General features: G+C 41.7%; 1 protein-coding gene and 1 long non-coding RNA gene across 4 annotated transcripts in view; one reads left to right on the plus strand and one right to left on the minus strand.

Moving 5' to 3' along the window:
* jph1a (junctophilin 1a) overlaps window positions 1-15,081 on the plus strand; it is a 37,122-nt gene that overhangs the window by 5,940 nt on the left and 16,101 nt on the right. The gene's annotated exons all lie outside the window — the stretch shown is intronic.
* Window positions 425-5,224, minus strand: LOC115570276 (uncharacterized). Of its 2 annotated transcripts, none has more exons than XR_003981735.1 (3): window positions 5,148-5,224; window positions 4,414-4,435; window positions 425-2,654 (listed from the first exon to the last, which is right to left on the minus strand). It is a non-coding gene; the product is annotated as an uncharacterized LOC115570276 (long non-coding RNA). The 2 variants fall into 2 exon arrangements; XR_003981736.1 differs by having other exon boundaries at window positions 4,414-4,432; window positions 5,148-5,222.

Raw genomic sequence — 15,081 nt, forward strand, 5'->3', positions numbered from 1 at the left:
CGTGAGTGTGTGAGATTGCGGTCTGTGTGCCTGTGAGTTCATGTGCGTGAGCAGTATAGCCATACCTGCGACCGTGCCAAGTGCGTCTCGTGTGCCCAATAACGATACCTGCTCCTCCTGCCAAGTATTGCTCTGATGTGGCATCTGCTCTTTAACAGGTGGATGAGATGTGACCTTTTCCTTTAAAGCCTCCCTCCTACTGGGACACAGTTCAGCGTACGCAGCATCACTTTGACATCCTCTGGTTTCATTGCATCAGGGAATTATTAGACTCAAGACTGCGAGGATGTGTACAAGCTGTGAAAAGGTCTCCATGCAATCAAGCATATTTTGATTTTTTTCTCTCCCCCCCCCCTCTCTCTCTCTGGCTCAAGATGTGCACATAAATACGCACACATGAAAAGATATGAAGAATCTATTATAATACACAAAATCCAAGACAAGTTTATTGCCTCATACTCAACTCAAGGAAACGACACTTATACTTGCAAACAAGCAAAGTAAATCAATCAAAATTAAGATAATGAACTTTAATAGTACTTAATCAATTAATCAGTTGAATTAGTCTGTTGTCCTGCTGGGCACAGCTTCACAAATTTCCAGAGTTATTTTTTATGTTTCAGCCATGCTGGCAGTTCTTAAGGCTGTACTGTGTGAGCGTGCGAACATGTTCACAGTTCACAAGATGCTGGTGTTAAATGGGTAGAATTCCATGTTTAGCATTCTAGTTTAGACGTTTAGCATGCTAACGATTTCTAACTAGCATTAAGCACATTTTGCATGTACTCTGGTCATACTAGTCATAAACCCACGTACTGGAGAAAGGGAAAAGTTGACCCCATCATGCTGCTAGTTGAAATGTTAAGGGATCACTCAAGTAATTTTATCTCAAGACATTTTACTCAATGCCAAAAATGTCCAAAGATGTCAGGGGATCAACAAAGTTGTTAGAATTTATCCTCTGATGAATTGAGAATGTTTCTACAAAATTTCATGTGAATTTGTCCAGTTAATGTTGAAATGTTTCTCAGTTAAGTGAAACCTTAAGCCTGCTCGTGGCACAACAAGACGAGTCAGGGGATTACCACAGTCTTTAGGATTCATCCACCATGCACCATGAATATCTGTACAAAATTGAATGGCAAGCCATCTAGTCATAGCTCAGACATTTACAGGTGCTAGAGGAAAAAATAAGGGATCCTCAGTAAGTAGGGTTCATCCTCTGTGGGCCATAATTGTCTATACAAACTGTTATTGCTATCTTGCTAAGATAAATGCTGAGACATTTAACTAATAAACAAAAATCCTCCATAATTGATTCCTGCTCTGGGGAACGTGAATGTCATGAAATGTTATGTCATTCCATCTTTGAGATGTTGATGTCAGGATTAGTGAAAACCTCAACCTGCTGCTGTTGCAACATAAAGAGTCAGGCAAGCACCTAAGTCCTAAATAATTGCTCGGATATTTACTAAAATGGTGGTACTTTAGAATAATTAAAAGGATTTGACTCCGTAGGGTTCATCCTCTGGGGCCTATGAATATTTGTGCAAACTATCTTGTGGAGATAGTTCCTCAAACATTTCGAAAATTCAACCTCATGTTTGCACTAATGGAAAAGTACGGTACAATCACCTTAGTTTGTAAGGTTCATGCTCTGGGGATCATAAATGTCTGAACACAGTTTCAGGGCAATTCATCCAATAGCTGAGAATAGTTGACAGTCTGCACCTAATTGGTAGACCGAACAACAACCTAACATTCTTTTTAGTCTCTCCACTAACTCGACTATTAAATAAATGGTGTCATTATTTCAACATTGTTAGACTAAATGCTTAATCAACAATCTGTTATAACTGATGAAATGAAATACTCACATTTATAAAAACCTGTGGGGAATAAATAAGAGTATTCTAACTCAGATCTGAGTATAATATCCAGACAGTCTTAGAATACAATGATTCCTCCCCGGCGAGCGCAGAGAGAAAATGCTTTGTTCCGCAGATTTCAAGGATATAAGACGAAGATTACATAAGGTGGATTTAACATGCTTGATATTGAAACTCCAGCATACTGTTTATTCCACGGATAAGACCCGTGATATTATGAGTCTGTATCTGTGTCAGCGAGAGCCAGGGAGTTTGAGATAAACCTAGTGGGAAAAGAGAAAAATTAATAATGTGTTGAAAGGAACAGATCCTCTGTTGGGCTGTGCGTTAGAGCAACAATTTGCAGCAGGAGTAAACACATGACCTGATGCTTAGCGCTAAAGCAACAACGGTGAGAGCATTCAAGCTGATGCAAAGTGTTTATGGCAGCAAACAAGGTCCCCTGTACCGTAGTAAGTTATCAAATTACTGGCTGGTACGTACCCGCACCACCATCCATCATGTGCTGTGCTGAAAATCTCAAAACAAGCTCTTCCCTTCTCCTGACTGGAATGAAGATCGTTTAAAATCAAGACCAAATTTGCGCTACAAACAGCGAGAACGGCAGGCTGTGACTGCTGTGTGTAAGCCGGTTATGTAAGTCTCATTATACAGTGCACTGCAAAAAAAGATGCACTCGTATCGATCCAGTTCTGGTCACGTGACTCGCTGTCTTTGGATGTGGAGCGACGGATCCACAGGGAAAACGAGGGGAGGGAGACAGAGCTGTCGGAGGAGAAAGAGGAAGAGAGTTAAAAACAAATGCATTGAAGTGAGAGAGTGAGGGGATAAATGTTGATTGGATGAGATGGGGGGGGATGCTGCGCCTTTGCTGAGCAGCACGTTTCTGAGAAGTCTGGAGTGGACAGAAACGAGAAAGAGTGAATTAAAAAAAAAAAAAAAAGGGCTCAGAGGGGACACACCCATCTCTCCCTATCCCATCAGCCGCTGTGATGGAGTTGATGACCTCATGATTCGTGGTCAGCCAATCAATAGTGAGCTAGCGCGATGAGGCGAAGTGGAGCTCTGCGTCTGTGACCCCCATTCACTGTTATTTCATTATCTATGCGAAATGGACTACCACACACAGTTATGCTGTTGGGTCCGTGGGTGGGTGTGTGTGATGTGGTTGTGTCCAAAGCCTGTGAACTGAGATAAGTGGCTGTGCCATTGAAACATTCACTGTGTCATGATGCTTCACCCGTAAAGCCTTTTTGTTACAGATCAGTCGTTTAGGTATCCTGGTGGCTCAGCGGTGTGTCAGTATACACTGTGTAATCTACTGTAATGGCCTTTGTCGTGCCAAAACCTTCCTTGTGCTATCTCACAAAAGCAGAAGTCTCAAAAGGATGTGTGTGTGTGTGTTAAAATGGCTTTGCAAAGTTAAATTTTTTACACATTTGCGATTCTTTTCAATGTAAACTGTGTTGGTTCTCTATCACTTGACCTTCCTTTTCTCGGGTTAAGTCAATAAACGCTCCCTTCTGCGATGCTAAGGATGATTAAAATGCCAAAACAAACACGCCGCAAGCCAATCCGTGAGTGGTGGCCAAGTGTGTGTTTCCATTTGATAGCACTGTTTGCTCTGCAGGCTCTGGTGAAAGGTTAACCAACACCTAATATGCAGGTCCTCCTGACATAGGGAAGATATTTATACGGTGCTTATTTTCTTCTTCGCAGCAATCAGCAAAACGTTGAGACTAATGATATTCAGGAAGAGTGTTTATCATCAGCACGGTTTCACCTCTGCTAGTGAGCCTGTTTTTGGCCTGTGTTGTTCATCCTTTTCTCACTCACATGTGAATAGATATCCATCAGATTTGCAGATGACCAGACATTTTAAACGCCTTAGAATAACAACCACTTTACCACATTAAGTTAATGGCTGTCGACAGGACTAATGGTGCAAATACATAGTTTACTTCATTTAAATAAAACGCAACAAGAAATTGCGCTAACCTCAATTGTTTAAAGAAAATAAACTGCTAAATTTAAGGCGCACAGGTGCAACTGATGTAAATGTTAGGCGCACTTGACAGATTTTGGGTCCTTTTGCGACTAACATAGTCACACTACTGGAGCCCATCATTAATAAATAGCAGTACATTTATAGCTGATCTAACTGTAGTCAATGTTATTTCACTGTTAACAAACAATACAATGTGTTATAAACCCTTTATGAAGCAGTTGTAAAGATCTATAAACATCAAGTGCCACTTTAAATTAACAATTGCTTAAAATATGTTTATAAAGCATTTCATTTCATCCTATTACCCATATCCAACCGTACTATTAACTCCAGTTTAACTTTAAATTGACCATGTATTAATGATCATTATGATAAAGAGTTTAAAGTGAAATTTGGAGGTGATCCAACTTGGATTTTCTGGCATCAGATAATCCAAAGTGTAATGTCTGCAACTTGATTGTAGGTAGATGCGCAAGAGATGACCATATGCTGACATCCAACGTTAAGGAAGCTTACCATCTTATGTCTCAGATGTCTTCTTTTTTCATCCACAACCCAAAGATATTGAGTTAACGGTCAGAGAGGAGTAAAGAAAGCAAGAAATATTCACATTAAAGGGGCTGAATCAGGAAATGTTGATCGATTATCAAAGTAGAAAATCAAGAAAAATAATGTGCTTATTTCACCTGTCTATGGTATCATCAGATGTAAAATACTTATTTAAGGGTCCATTGTGTAGTTTTGGAGAAGAAATTCAAAGTTAGAATTTTCATATTAACAATATTAATGAGGTCATAATACAAACCCAGAAATATTTATTTATTTCCATCACTGCATAAACAAGCTTGTTCTCAGAGGAAAATAAGGTCCCCAGATCACTGTTTGAAGCTAGAAAGGTGGCAGGGTCCGCCACATATAAACAAAGTACGACAGAATGAAACTGTGTTGTCCTTTAAGGTCAGTTTGTTTATTCAGTTTATTCAGTCATGAAAACAAAGCGTTTTGTATTGAATTTGTTCAGGCATAAAAAAAATCAGTCAATGAAGATCTTTCTCTTCTGATTAAAATGTCTTCCCCAACACTACATCTTGATCCTTTAATGTACTCAACACATTAAGCTAACAACTGCACATGTTAGAGCTAAAACATCAGATGCACATGTGCACATGTCCTCTCCCACACACACAAACACACTCAGGAACACTTATAGCCACAGACTATCTATATGCATTCACTTAATCAGAACTCACCTCTCCACACAGGAACACCTCACACACACACACACACACACGACAAATGCATACAGTGAGAGTGCATGCGGTGTGTGCTACTCTGCTAGTGTGTCAGCAGTGAGTACTGACTAAATAAGGCAAGGCATCAGTTGGCTTATCAGCACCAGCCAGGAATATATACCCGTCCCACCACTGATATAGCAGCCCGCCATCTCACTCACACTATCATCTCTCCTAAATGTCTATGTGTGTGTGTGTGTGTGTGTGTGTGTGTGTGTGTGTGTGTGTGTGTGTGTCCATATAAATGGGAGGAATGAGATTTTAAGAGAATGGGAGATACTGTCTGTTTGGATGTAAGAGATGAGATAAGGTTTGGCATCATTTGGCAGGAGAACAGAGAGAGTGTGTTCCGTCTGTGTGTGTGTGTGTGTGTGTGTGTGTGTGTGTGTGTGTGTGTGTTTGTGTCCAGGGGTGTTTGTTTATCACCTGCTGTGTGATGACCTCAGCCACTCACCACCTGCCCTTTTTGGAGAGAGTTATAGATCAGCCTGTGTTTCAATATGTGAACAAAATAATCCCAAGCTGCGGTACATCACGTAAGATTCCATCTTGGCCGTCCTCGACGGCGCTGACTTTCTTCTGCCCCAAATATGGCCAGAAGTGGAACTGGGTTAATTTTTTTTCTTTCTGTGTGTGGGCATGTGTGTGTTTTGATCCTGGTACCACCTCTTATAAAGTTTTTTTACGAAATGGCGCCACACACCTTAAAGAGGTATCTCAAGTTTACCACTTTATGAAGTGACAAAATGTACAGTAGCAATGAGGCACGAAGCGTACAGTAACTGTAACGGTGGGAAGGCCTGCCAGCCGTCTGAATCACAGGTCTGGCCGCGTCATACAGTATATTTATCCCCCTGACATGCCTCATATTTATGGCGATGCGATGGTGTAAGGTAACACAACATTTATTGCTGACAGAATCAAATGCACACACACACACACACACACACACACACACGCACACGCACACGCACGCACACACACACACACACACACACATACATCAAGTAACTGGCCTCATATTATCTATATAAGTAGAATTAATGACCGGAGAGATTGACATCTTCTACGTACGAAAGAGCTATAAATAACACAGCTGATGCAATGGCACATGCATCATGAGTTAGTCGAGCAGTTTCCAAACGACCCACAGCACAACCAGATTACAGCGTGTAATGTAATCTTATTCTGTGCTTAAACCGTGTTATCATCATAAACAGTCATAGTTCGCAGCCTTAAAAGTGCACTGTGTAGTTTTGGGGTATACATTTTTACTTGGAAGCGAAAGATCTTCATTGACTGATTTTTTTTTTTTTTTTTTAATGCCTTAACAAAAAAAATATACAAAATCTCTTTGTGTTCTTGACTGAATAAACTGATAAACACAATGTAGTTTCGCCTTGTTTAATCTGTGGCGGACCCTGCCACCTTTCTAGCTTCAAACAGTGTTCTGGGGACCTTATTTTGCCTCTGAGAACAGCTTGTTTATTCAGTTATGGAAAACATAAATATGTCTGATTTTGTATCATTACCTCATTAATATTGTAAATATTGAAATTCCGACTTTGAAATTCCGACTTTGAATTTCTTCTCCGAAACTACGTAAGGCCCTTTAAAAGATGTCACAGGATGAAACCACACACACACAAGTGAGGAAAGACTGACGGCAATGTTGATTGGTATTCCTTTTTCATTTTGACATTTCTGGCTCTCAGACAATGTGCCTTAATGGTTTTGATGAATCCTACTGAAATGTCTCAACAACTTACGACTGTATATGACATTACATTTTGTATATACATGAATGTTATTACTTTGGTGATCTGGCTGAAATTTAGATGCCCTTATGGTACATAAAACATGATAACGGTGGTTTGATGTGCGAGAAAATGTGATTAGGTGCCATATAGGGTGCCCCTCCAGCAGTGAAAATGTGAATTGTCCCACCACTTGCGGCTGTATATACCTGTCAAACTAATGACATTCCCACCATGTTTTCATCACTGCAGACATAAATAAGTAGCTCAGTACACTCCAGGAAAAAGGAATTAGTGACTTTGTACCGTTAGCTAGTGCGTTTCCAGGTTGTTCCGGAACAGGCCTTCATAGCAACTTTAGCACCCCAAGGAAAAATACTGACGACCTGATACATCGCCCTGTTCCGCTTTCCCGTATTTCCATCATCCACATTGAGAACGACAGTTTGGACTCTTGGAGACTCATTCCCCTTTTCCACCACATCAGCTCTGGTTCTTGAATGGGCTGTAGAATATGACATGCGCACTTTAGGTTAAGGTGTTTTTTGGGTCCAGCTGGGTCCGAAACAAATTCTTTTTGGTTGAAAAGCTCATTAAAATTCAAAGTGAGGCTCAAGAACCGCAGCGAACGGGTTTCACTCTGATGGAAAAGCCTCCTCAGTGAATTCCATTGACTGCTGCTGCTGTTGTTCCCCGCTATCATTCTACATCTCACCTCAGAGATGACGTAGAACAGAGTTGGAGAAGCGCTAAACGGGCCACATGTTCTGCCTCACAGTCACACCTCATGAAAGCTTTGCTCCTGGGGGAGTAGAGGAGAATAGCCTGTGTGAGAGCGGCTGTGTGTAAATGTGTGCGGGGCGCAGGGCTGTGTCGGCAGCGGCGGTGATAGGATTGGGTTTCACCAGCATGCCATTACACTGTGTGGCTGTGCTTTGTAATCTCCCTGAGAATGGCACATATTTCTGCAGCCCCCTCAAGAAAGACCGGGATGAGTCAGACAGGCAGGCGGGCAGAGGAGGGAGTCATGTGGAGTCCAAGGCTGGTACAAAGAGGTTACCTCTTGTAGTGGCTCACCTGCAGTCATTAAAAATGCATAAGTACGCCTTGTGCAGATGGTTTCCTCTATTTCCTCCACAGTCTCTCCTTGGCTTTGTTGGTGAAGAATTTCCTACAAGAGCACACTCTCTTTCCTCTCCTTTATGAAACAGCGGGCGTGATGCGCTGCTTCTTTCTCGTGGTGTATCTTCTTGTCTCCACGTTAACTCTGCATGGAACAGGGGTTAATGAGAGTAAGGGTCAGTGGAGTGTGTTCAGTATTGGGCAATTTGAGATGTAGAGCAATAACGAGCGCAATAGTGCAGCTCGATCCTGAAGGATTTCCCTCCGTGTGTGTGTGTGTTATCCTCCTGAGAATTTCCCATGACGTGACAGGACATAATGTAAAAATCCCCAAATGTCAGTGTGCCATCGTATCTAACTCCACGCATCTGCTCCAGAGCTGTTTACATTACTTTACAGTGGTACGGTATGTACGCCAGCTTTCAAACACACGGTCTCCTAGCGAGGAGACTCCAGATAAAAAAGTCATTAAAGGCCTATAACAATTACACCGTAATTGAGTTGTGGGGGACTTACTGCCCAAAACTCTGTGCTTGATCTGTTCCAGAGGCGCCACCACTGATAGGGAATAAACCTGTTAACTCCTCAAAGGCAACAGCACGCAGACTGTGACTGTGGCAGCATCTATAAATAGATATGCACTGGAGAGGCAGAGCATTCCTCAAATCAAAATGTACCACGCCGGGATTCAGGTTGTCTTATTTGTCTTGACAGTTTCATACTTGATGAATCATTATAAGATTATAAAGTTTTGTAAGAGATAGACTCAAAGGTGTAGGAGTTGGCCATATGTCAAAGTCATACTACGTTTCACCGGAGTAACCGCTAACTGCATCTAACTGTAGCTGCCCTCTGCTAGTTAGCTCCGTTAGCCATGCAGCTAGTGGTTCGGGAGTGTTAGTATTCATACTGCAAGCACAATTGCGTTGGACCAGGCTGGGTCAGGTTAGCATGCTAACTTTAATAGATATCTCTGCTACACAAGACTACATCATGTCAAAAGTGCACTTTCTTCACATTCTGTTAATAATGTTAGTTTCTGAAAAAAGAAATGAATCAAAATTATGATTTAACTGACTAATTTTGCTCGACCGGTTGTCTATTAGTTGCAGCAGAAATTAAGACGAAGTGAATTGTCTGGAAATTCAATATGGAGAGCATATTAGAGAGTGGCTCAGGCCACATTTCTGTCCAAACCCAACTGGCTCTGAATGAATAGCAACCGAGCCATACTCCACAGGCAGACACACAGAGTCCTATGTGACTATTTGCCCTCTGGAAAGTAACGAAGCATTGCACGTAAATAAGAAACCCAACACTTATTTTCACTATAATTATTTATTTTGAGAGTCTTTTTTCACTAAAAGAACTAAAAAGCACCATGCCATCCCTATCAGATCTCTTCAGGTTCAGTTACTTATCCATGCTCTAGTGCGTATAGATACAATTGTTGTGATGCAGGATTTAAAAAACAATAATTATCCATTATTAATCACATTGATGAATACCCTTTAAATGTTCCATTCTGCCATACAACAGCTTAGTGTTGCCACCTAGGTGTGACTGATGACAGACATATTCTGTCACACATAACACTGTATACATATAATACCTTAATTAATAGATGTAAAGTATCAATAATCAATAGCTGTAATATCTTCAATATCAGATTTAGCCAGAATGAGTCTGTTTGGGTTCATGGCGCCTGAAGCAATTCTCAGAATCTGCCTCTTGTTTAGTTTTTTTTTTTGTTCCTGCTCTCACAGCCTTGTGTCTTTGACCTCTGGATACTAATGTGCCCCGCTAAATCTGTTCACCCACTCTGATTGGCTAGCTAGGCCGCTCTCCCCTCCAGATGTTCACGGATTGGATTATGGAATTATCACTTCTCTTGTTGAGTCACAGTATTGCTTTCTGCCACAGAAATCCTTTGTGAAGCATGCAACCGCACTTGTAATCACACGCATGGATGATGCTGGACCGTATGTGAGGGCTCGATGCATTTTTTTCTTTAGGGTAGTGAGACATAATTGCATAAAAGGTTTCTTTTGGTTGGTCAATGAAATATCCATCAAGGATAAATTGTACAAAGAATTGCATCACGATTTTTTCAGCTGTGGGCAGATGTAACCTAATGCTCCTTCTGGCTCTGGGCTGAAGAGGAAATTGATGGTTTGTGTGTATATGATTGTTTATGTGTGTGTGTGTGTGTGTGTGTGTGTGTGTGTGTGTGTGTGTGTGTGTGTGTGTGTGCGTGCAGACAGTCGGGTGAATGGTGGCAGGAGATTGGAAGAGAGAGAGCACAGACCATAATTAAAACGATTCCTTAAGCTCAAGTGGTTGCCAGGCAATGTGACCTTTACTCGCACAGGTTCAGCTTCGGATGTTGAGCCTCGTAGTTAAATGAGACACACACTGAGCGCCTCCGTGTGTGTGTGTGTGTGTGTTTTACATGTACCCGTGTCTCCTTGTTTTCACACAAGTTTTGAAGCTTTTACGGCATATATTATAGATTATATATATATATACATATATATATATATGTATATATATATTTTGTGAAAGCAGACGTAAATGTATCACGTTTGAAAAGACGTCTTCGTGTGTGAAAGTAGCATGTAGTAAAGGCAACGTTATGCCCATACAGTTGGCTGTAGTGTGTTCATTTGCAAATTCATTAATACACGGCAGATGCCTGGTTGGACAGCTTGCTCAAGTGTCTGTGGTGGTTGTCATGGTTACTGCCTCGCCACCGTCAACACCGTGTCAGCCATTTGTTGATTTTTTTTCTTTACGAAGTAGTAGAGTGAGGGGGCGTTGTGAGTTTGACATTGTGTTTATTCAACCTTTAAGGCTCGCTCGCCGTGTCTGGTTTCCAGTTAGAGGTTTACAAAAAGATTTATAGACTGTGATCACAGAGACGAGTCACCTCAGTGTGTCCTCCATTCACACCGTCTCCCTGATTCCCAGCAGGCCTCATTATAATACAGCAGTCTCACTAATGGTCCTTTTCAACTTCTCATGCAGATTTGATGCATGTGCGTTGGTAAATTAGAGTTGACAGTCATTTGCATGAGAGGTAGCTCATTTATCACGCTTTTGCATGTGTGTGTGTGTGTGTTTGTTTGCATGTGTGTATGCTGTCTAAATGTTTGCATAGTCATGTGACAACCTGTCTTGATTTGCATCAGTGGGCTCCGGTGAGCAGTACAAACCCAGGCTGAGTTGCTGATATTGTCAACGTTTTGACTCCCCTGGGTGTCAGACAGACCTCGCAGTCCTGAGACTCATCGTGAGTTCAGAATATTGATTTAAAGAAGTATTTTCACCAACGTAAAGGTGGCTGACGATGCAGCATGAAGACTTAAATTTGCTGGGTTTGTTTGTTTTTAGTTTACCATCGTCCAGTTGCATAACCAGAACTGTAGTGATACAAAGCTGGTTTAAAATCGACAGAGTTCCTATTGAAGTGATGCTTTTTTTTGTTCGTTTTCAGCTCAGTTTCATTTTAGCGCTGAAACAAATAGTCAGCGCATCTGTCCGACAGAAAATGAATCAACAACAATTCTGATAATCACTAAATAGTTGGTCAAAATATTACTCTCTGTTGGATATCGTTTTAAACTGAATGTGTGCGCGCTCTGGCAAATGTTGGCTCTATCTCCCGATACCAAATCCCACTCCTTAACTGCACATACTGGCTACCTCACTGCTAAGTAAGGTCAGGGAATTGCTTTGGTGCTCAAAACTGAGTCAGCAGCCCACCATGATTCAATTTAGCGGATCGATATGGAAGATACACTGAATTTTATTAAGACGCTGACAAAGACACTGTTTGACGTGGATCAGACATACACGATCCATTTAAAAGAGATCTGGAAAGCCTAAAACTGTATAGATTAAACAGTTATGCAAGAAATCAGAGAAATGATCAACAATGAAAGCAAAAGTTGCAACCCTACTTCATTTTTCTCATCAGTCATCATTTTTAAAGTCCTATCCTTGGATTTGGAGCTAAACCACAAAGGCTCAGTACTTTGACCTGTGAACTTTGTACTACTCAGTGACGCTCTGCACTGCTGTGAACTATGAAGCTTAGCTGTCGATCTTAACGGTTGAATATTATGTAAATTTCAATTTCTTATTTGGGTTACATGTCAGTTAAATCCATTGTAAATAGAACAAATAGGAGCAGCATTCTTTGTTTCTTTTAAGAGGTTGGTTCGGACAACAATAAGATTCAAACTGTGCATCGGGGCTTACCTTGGCTTGATTGACGGGTGTCTCAGCTTTAATAGTCGCCGTTTCCCCTCATCCCTCCCGGCTTCAAAACGTCAGCCACGTTTTTCTGTAGCATGCGGTGTCGCCCCCTCCCCCTTTGTGTCATTAGCTGTATCAGCTGTGGCCATGTTTCATGAGCAGTGTTGACACAAAGTGCACAGACATGAGGTCTGAATCCCTGCCACTGCCCTTCACCAAAAACCAGAGGGATCATCTCAGCAAGGGATTCTGTGTCACTCCCACAACAGACTCACATCAGCAGTCAGAGGAGAAGGTACCGGGCCGAACATGAACCACATAAACAAGTGCACTTACATTTCAAGAGTATTTATTATGACACAGTAATTCAGAAGGTTCACACACTCAAGAAAATCCTGACGCACAAACTTTACCTGCAACCATGTGTTTTTGGGCGAAGGCCAGGCGAAGTCTCAGCGGAGGGTTCAGTGCAGAGATCTAAAGTAGAGAGCACCAGTGGGAGATTAGGTCTGTTTGTAATCCACAGCCAAAAATGCTAGTGGAGTTTAGGGATTTTTTTTTTCCTTGTTTAATCAAAAAACTGATTCGACTCATTCTTCTTCCCAGAAATGAAGTCTGTTCTGGGGCTTGGTTTCAGTCTGTCTCTACCTGCCAGTTAGAACGAGCGGCCTCAACATGACAAGCGCTCGGGGACAGGGTAAATAAAAATGGTAAATTCTGATTTTTAAAATCATGAAGGTACAGATCTTAATTTACTCCAAAGCATTTTCAGTCTTCAGTCTTTTCAAATCAGTGTGGAGTCCTCTGGAGACTTGGTTTCAACACTGCACCAGCTGTATGGAGCCATTTTATCTTTTGTTGTTTACATTTTTTTAATTTTTTTTTTTATTTTAAAAGTCCCCACTTTCTTCAGTTGTTTAGTTAAATGATGCAATGCTGTTGGTCTTTGAAGCTCCAGAAAGGTTTTGTGGACTTTGACTGACTTTCCATTGACATGTAGGCAATGACTGAACAGTTCAACATTTCTGGAAAAAATGCTTTCTTGCCAGGGCACAAAAAGATTGACCTCCCCACATGGAAAACAAGTTTTGCTCAACACTACTTTGCAGGGGCAGTTAGTTCCAGAACGTAACTGCCTGTAAAACAATAACTTGTAATAACTTAACAGCTAAAACAAATGAGATGGCTTGGCTTGAGAGTTAAGCTAGCTGTTTGCTTCTGCTTCCAGTCTTTATTGGCTGCTAAACTAAGCTAACAACCTGCTGGCCGTGCCTTTATGTTTAGCGAACAAACATGTTAGTGATAACAAACTTCTTATCTTAGATAACTCTCAGCATAAACTAAAAATGGGTGTATTACCCAGACAGCATCTGTTTCTTAAAGCTATCTCAGACATGCATTGGGTTTTCCTTCAGGGGTTCTCTAGATAGAGGCTAATCCTTAGCATGTCTTTGTCCTCTTCTTCTACAGTCTGACAGGCCTTTTCATCACCTGACAGTCATATTCTTTCCTGCTCATTGTCCCATTTCCCTGTACCCTTCCTTAATCTGTCACCTTTCTACCACATACTGTATTTTTCAGATTGCCACTTCAAGTGTCTGTGGCTATCACTGGGTTGTTATTGTGCTGCAGTGCTCTGTGTAATCGTGTTTGCATGACATGTTGAGTTAAGGGGAACAAACCTTGTAAGCTTGTAAAGAAAAACATTCAGATTCCTTTTTCAGATATCTTGTTATTTTGCTGGGTCAGTCATAAGACTGGGGAAAATTCAATAAGCCTAATTGATCTCATAGAAGCTGTTTTTCTATTTCGAGCAAGCACGTCCCAACCCTACTTTTAATGAAAAGAGTAACAAGGAGAAGGAGAAAGAAGAAGACCGAGCCCAGAGCCCCAGTCTGCCAAATCAGCCACGATGTTCCTGAGCTGGAAGGCTTCACTTACAGTACATAGCCTTGCCCAAATATTCTCATTATACACCATGATCTATCTCTTCAGGATAAAGTTAGCTTATCTCATAATAACAGCCACTCCGTCTCCCGTTTAAAGCCTCATTTGCTGTAGCCATTGTCCCCCCACCGTGCACTACAGCCCCTGGTAATGTGAGCCCAGACCTCAGCCCAAGAATAATTCCTGAATAATTTCAGAGTCGGTTTTAGCAAACCACTAATGGTGTTAGTCATGCTTGAGTAATCCTGAATTAGCACCAGCCGGGAATTCAATAGCGGGCCTGCGCGGATATAAGAGATATGTGCAGGGCAAGCTAAGTGCTAATTTGTGCAGACTTTCTGTGATGTTCTGTGCTGCTCCTTTGGACCTGGGGACTGTTAGGGCAAGATACAGGGCGGTAATTCCTGTTGATGGATAACTTCCTTTCATGCGCAGATTCGGGCATCACATCCTAAAAGGAGCATGGTCTTGAAATGCCACTCTTTTTGGCATCTAGTTTTTTTTTTTGTCATGGTCGTGGGCGATGAAAGAGAGTCTAAAGGAAGATTGTCAAGTGCTGATGTTTACCACGGACAAGGTCAAGACTTCATCTTCTATCTTATTATATACCGTACCAGTCAGCATTCCAGTTACCAGGCTTGAACTGGCGGGGAGGGGGAACGGTTCAGTGTGATGGAGAGGAGGAAGATGCGGAAAAGGAGAAGGGGGGGGGCGGCACGTTGGAGGAAGCAAAGGCGGGGTGGAGGGGGCCAAGAGACGAGGGGGCACAGATCTGTGTCAGCATATGTGAGGGAGATTCCTCAAAT

This window comes from Sparus aurata, chromosome 19 (genome assembly GCF_900880675.1).
Source record: "Sparus aurata chromosome 19, fSpaAur1.1, whole genome shotgun sequence".
NCBI lineage: Eukaryota > Metazoa > Chordata > Actinopteri > Spariformes > Sparidae > Sparus > Sparus aurata.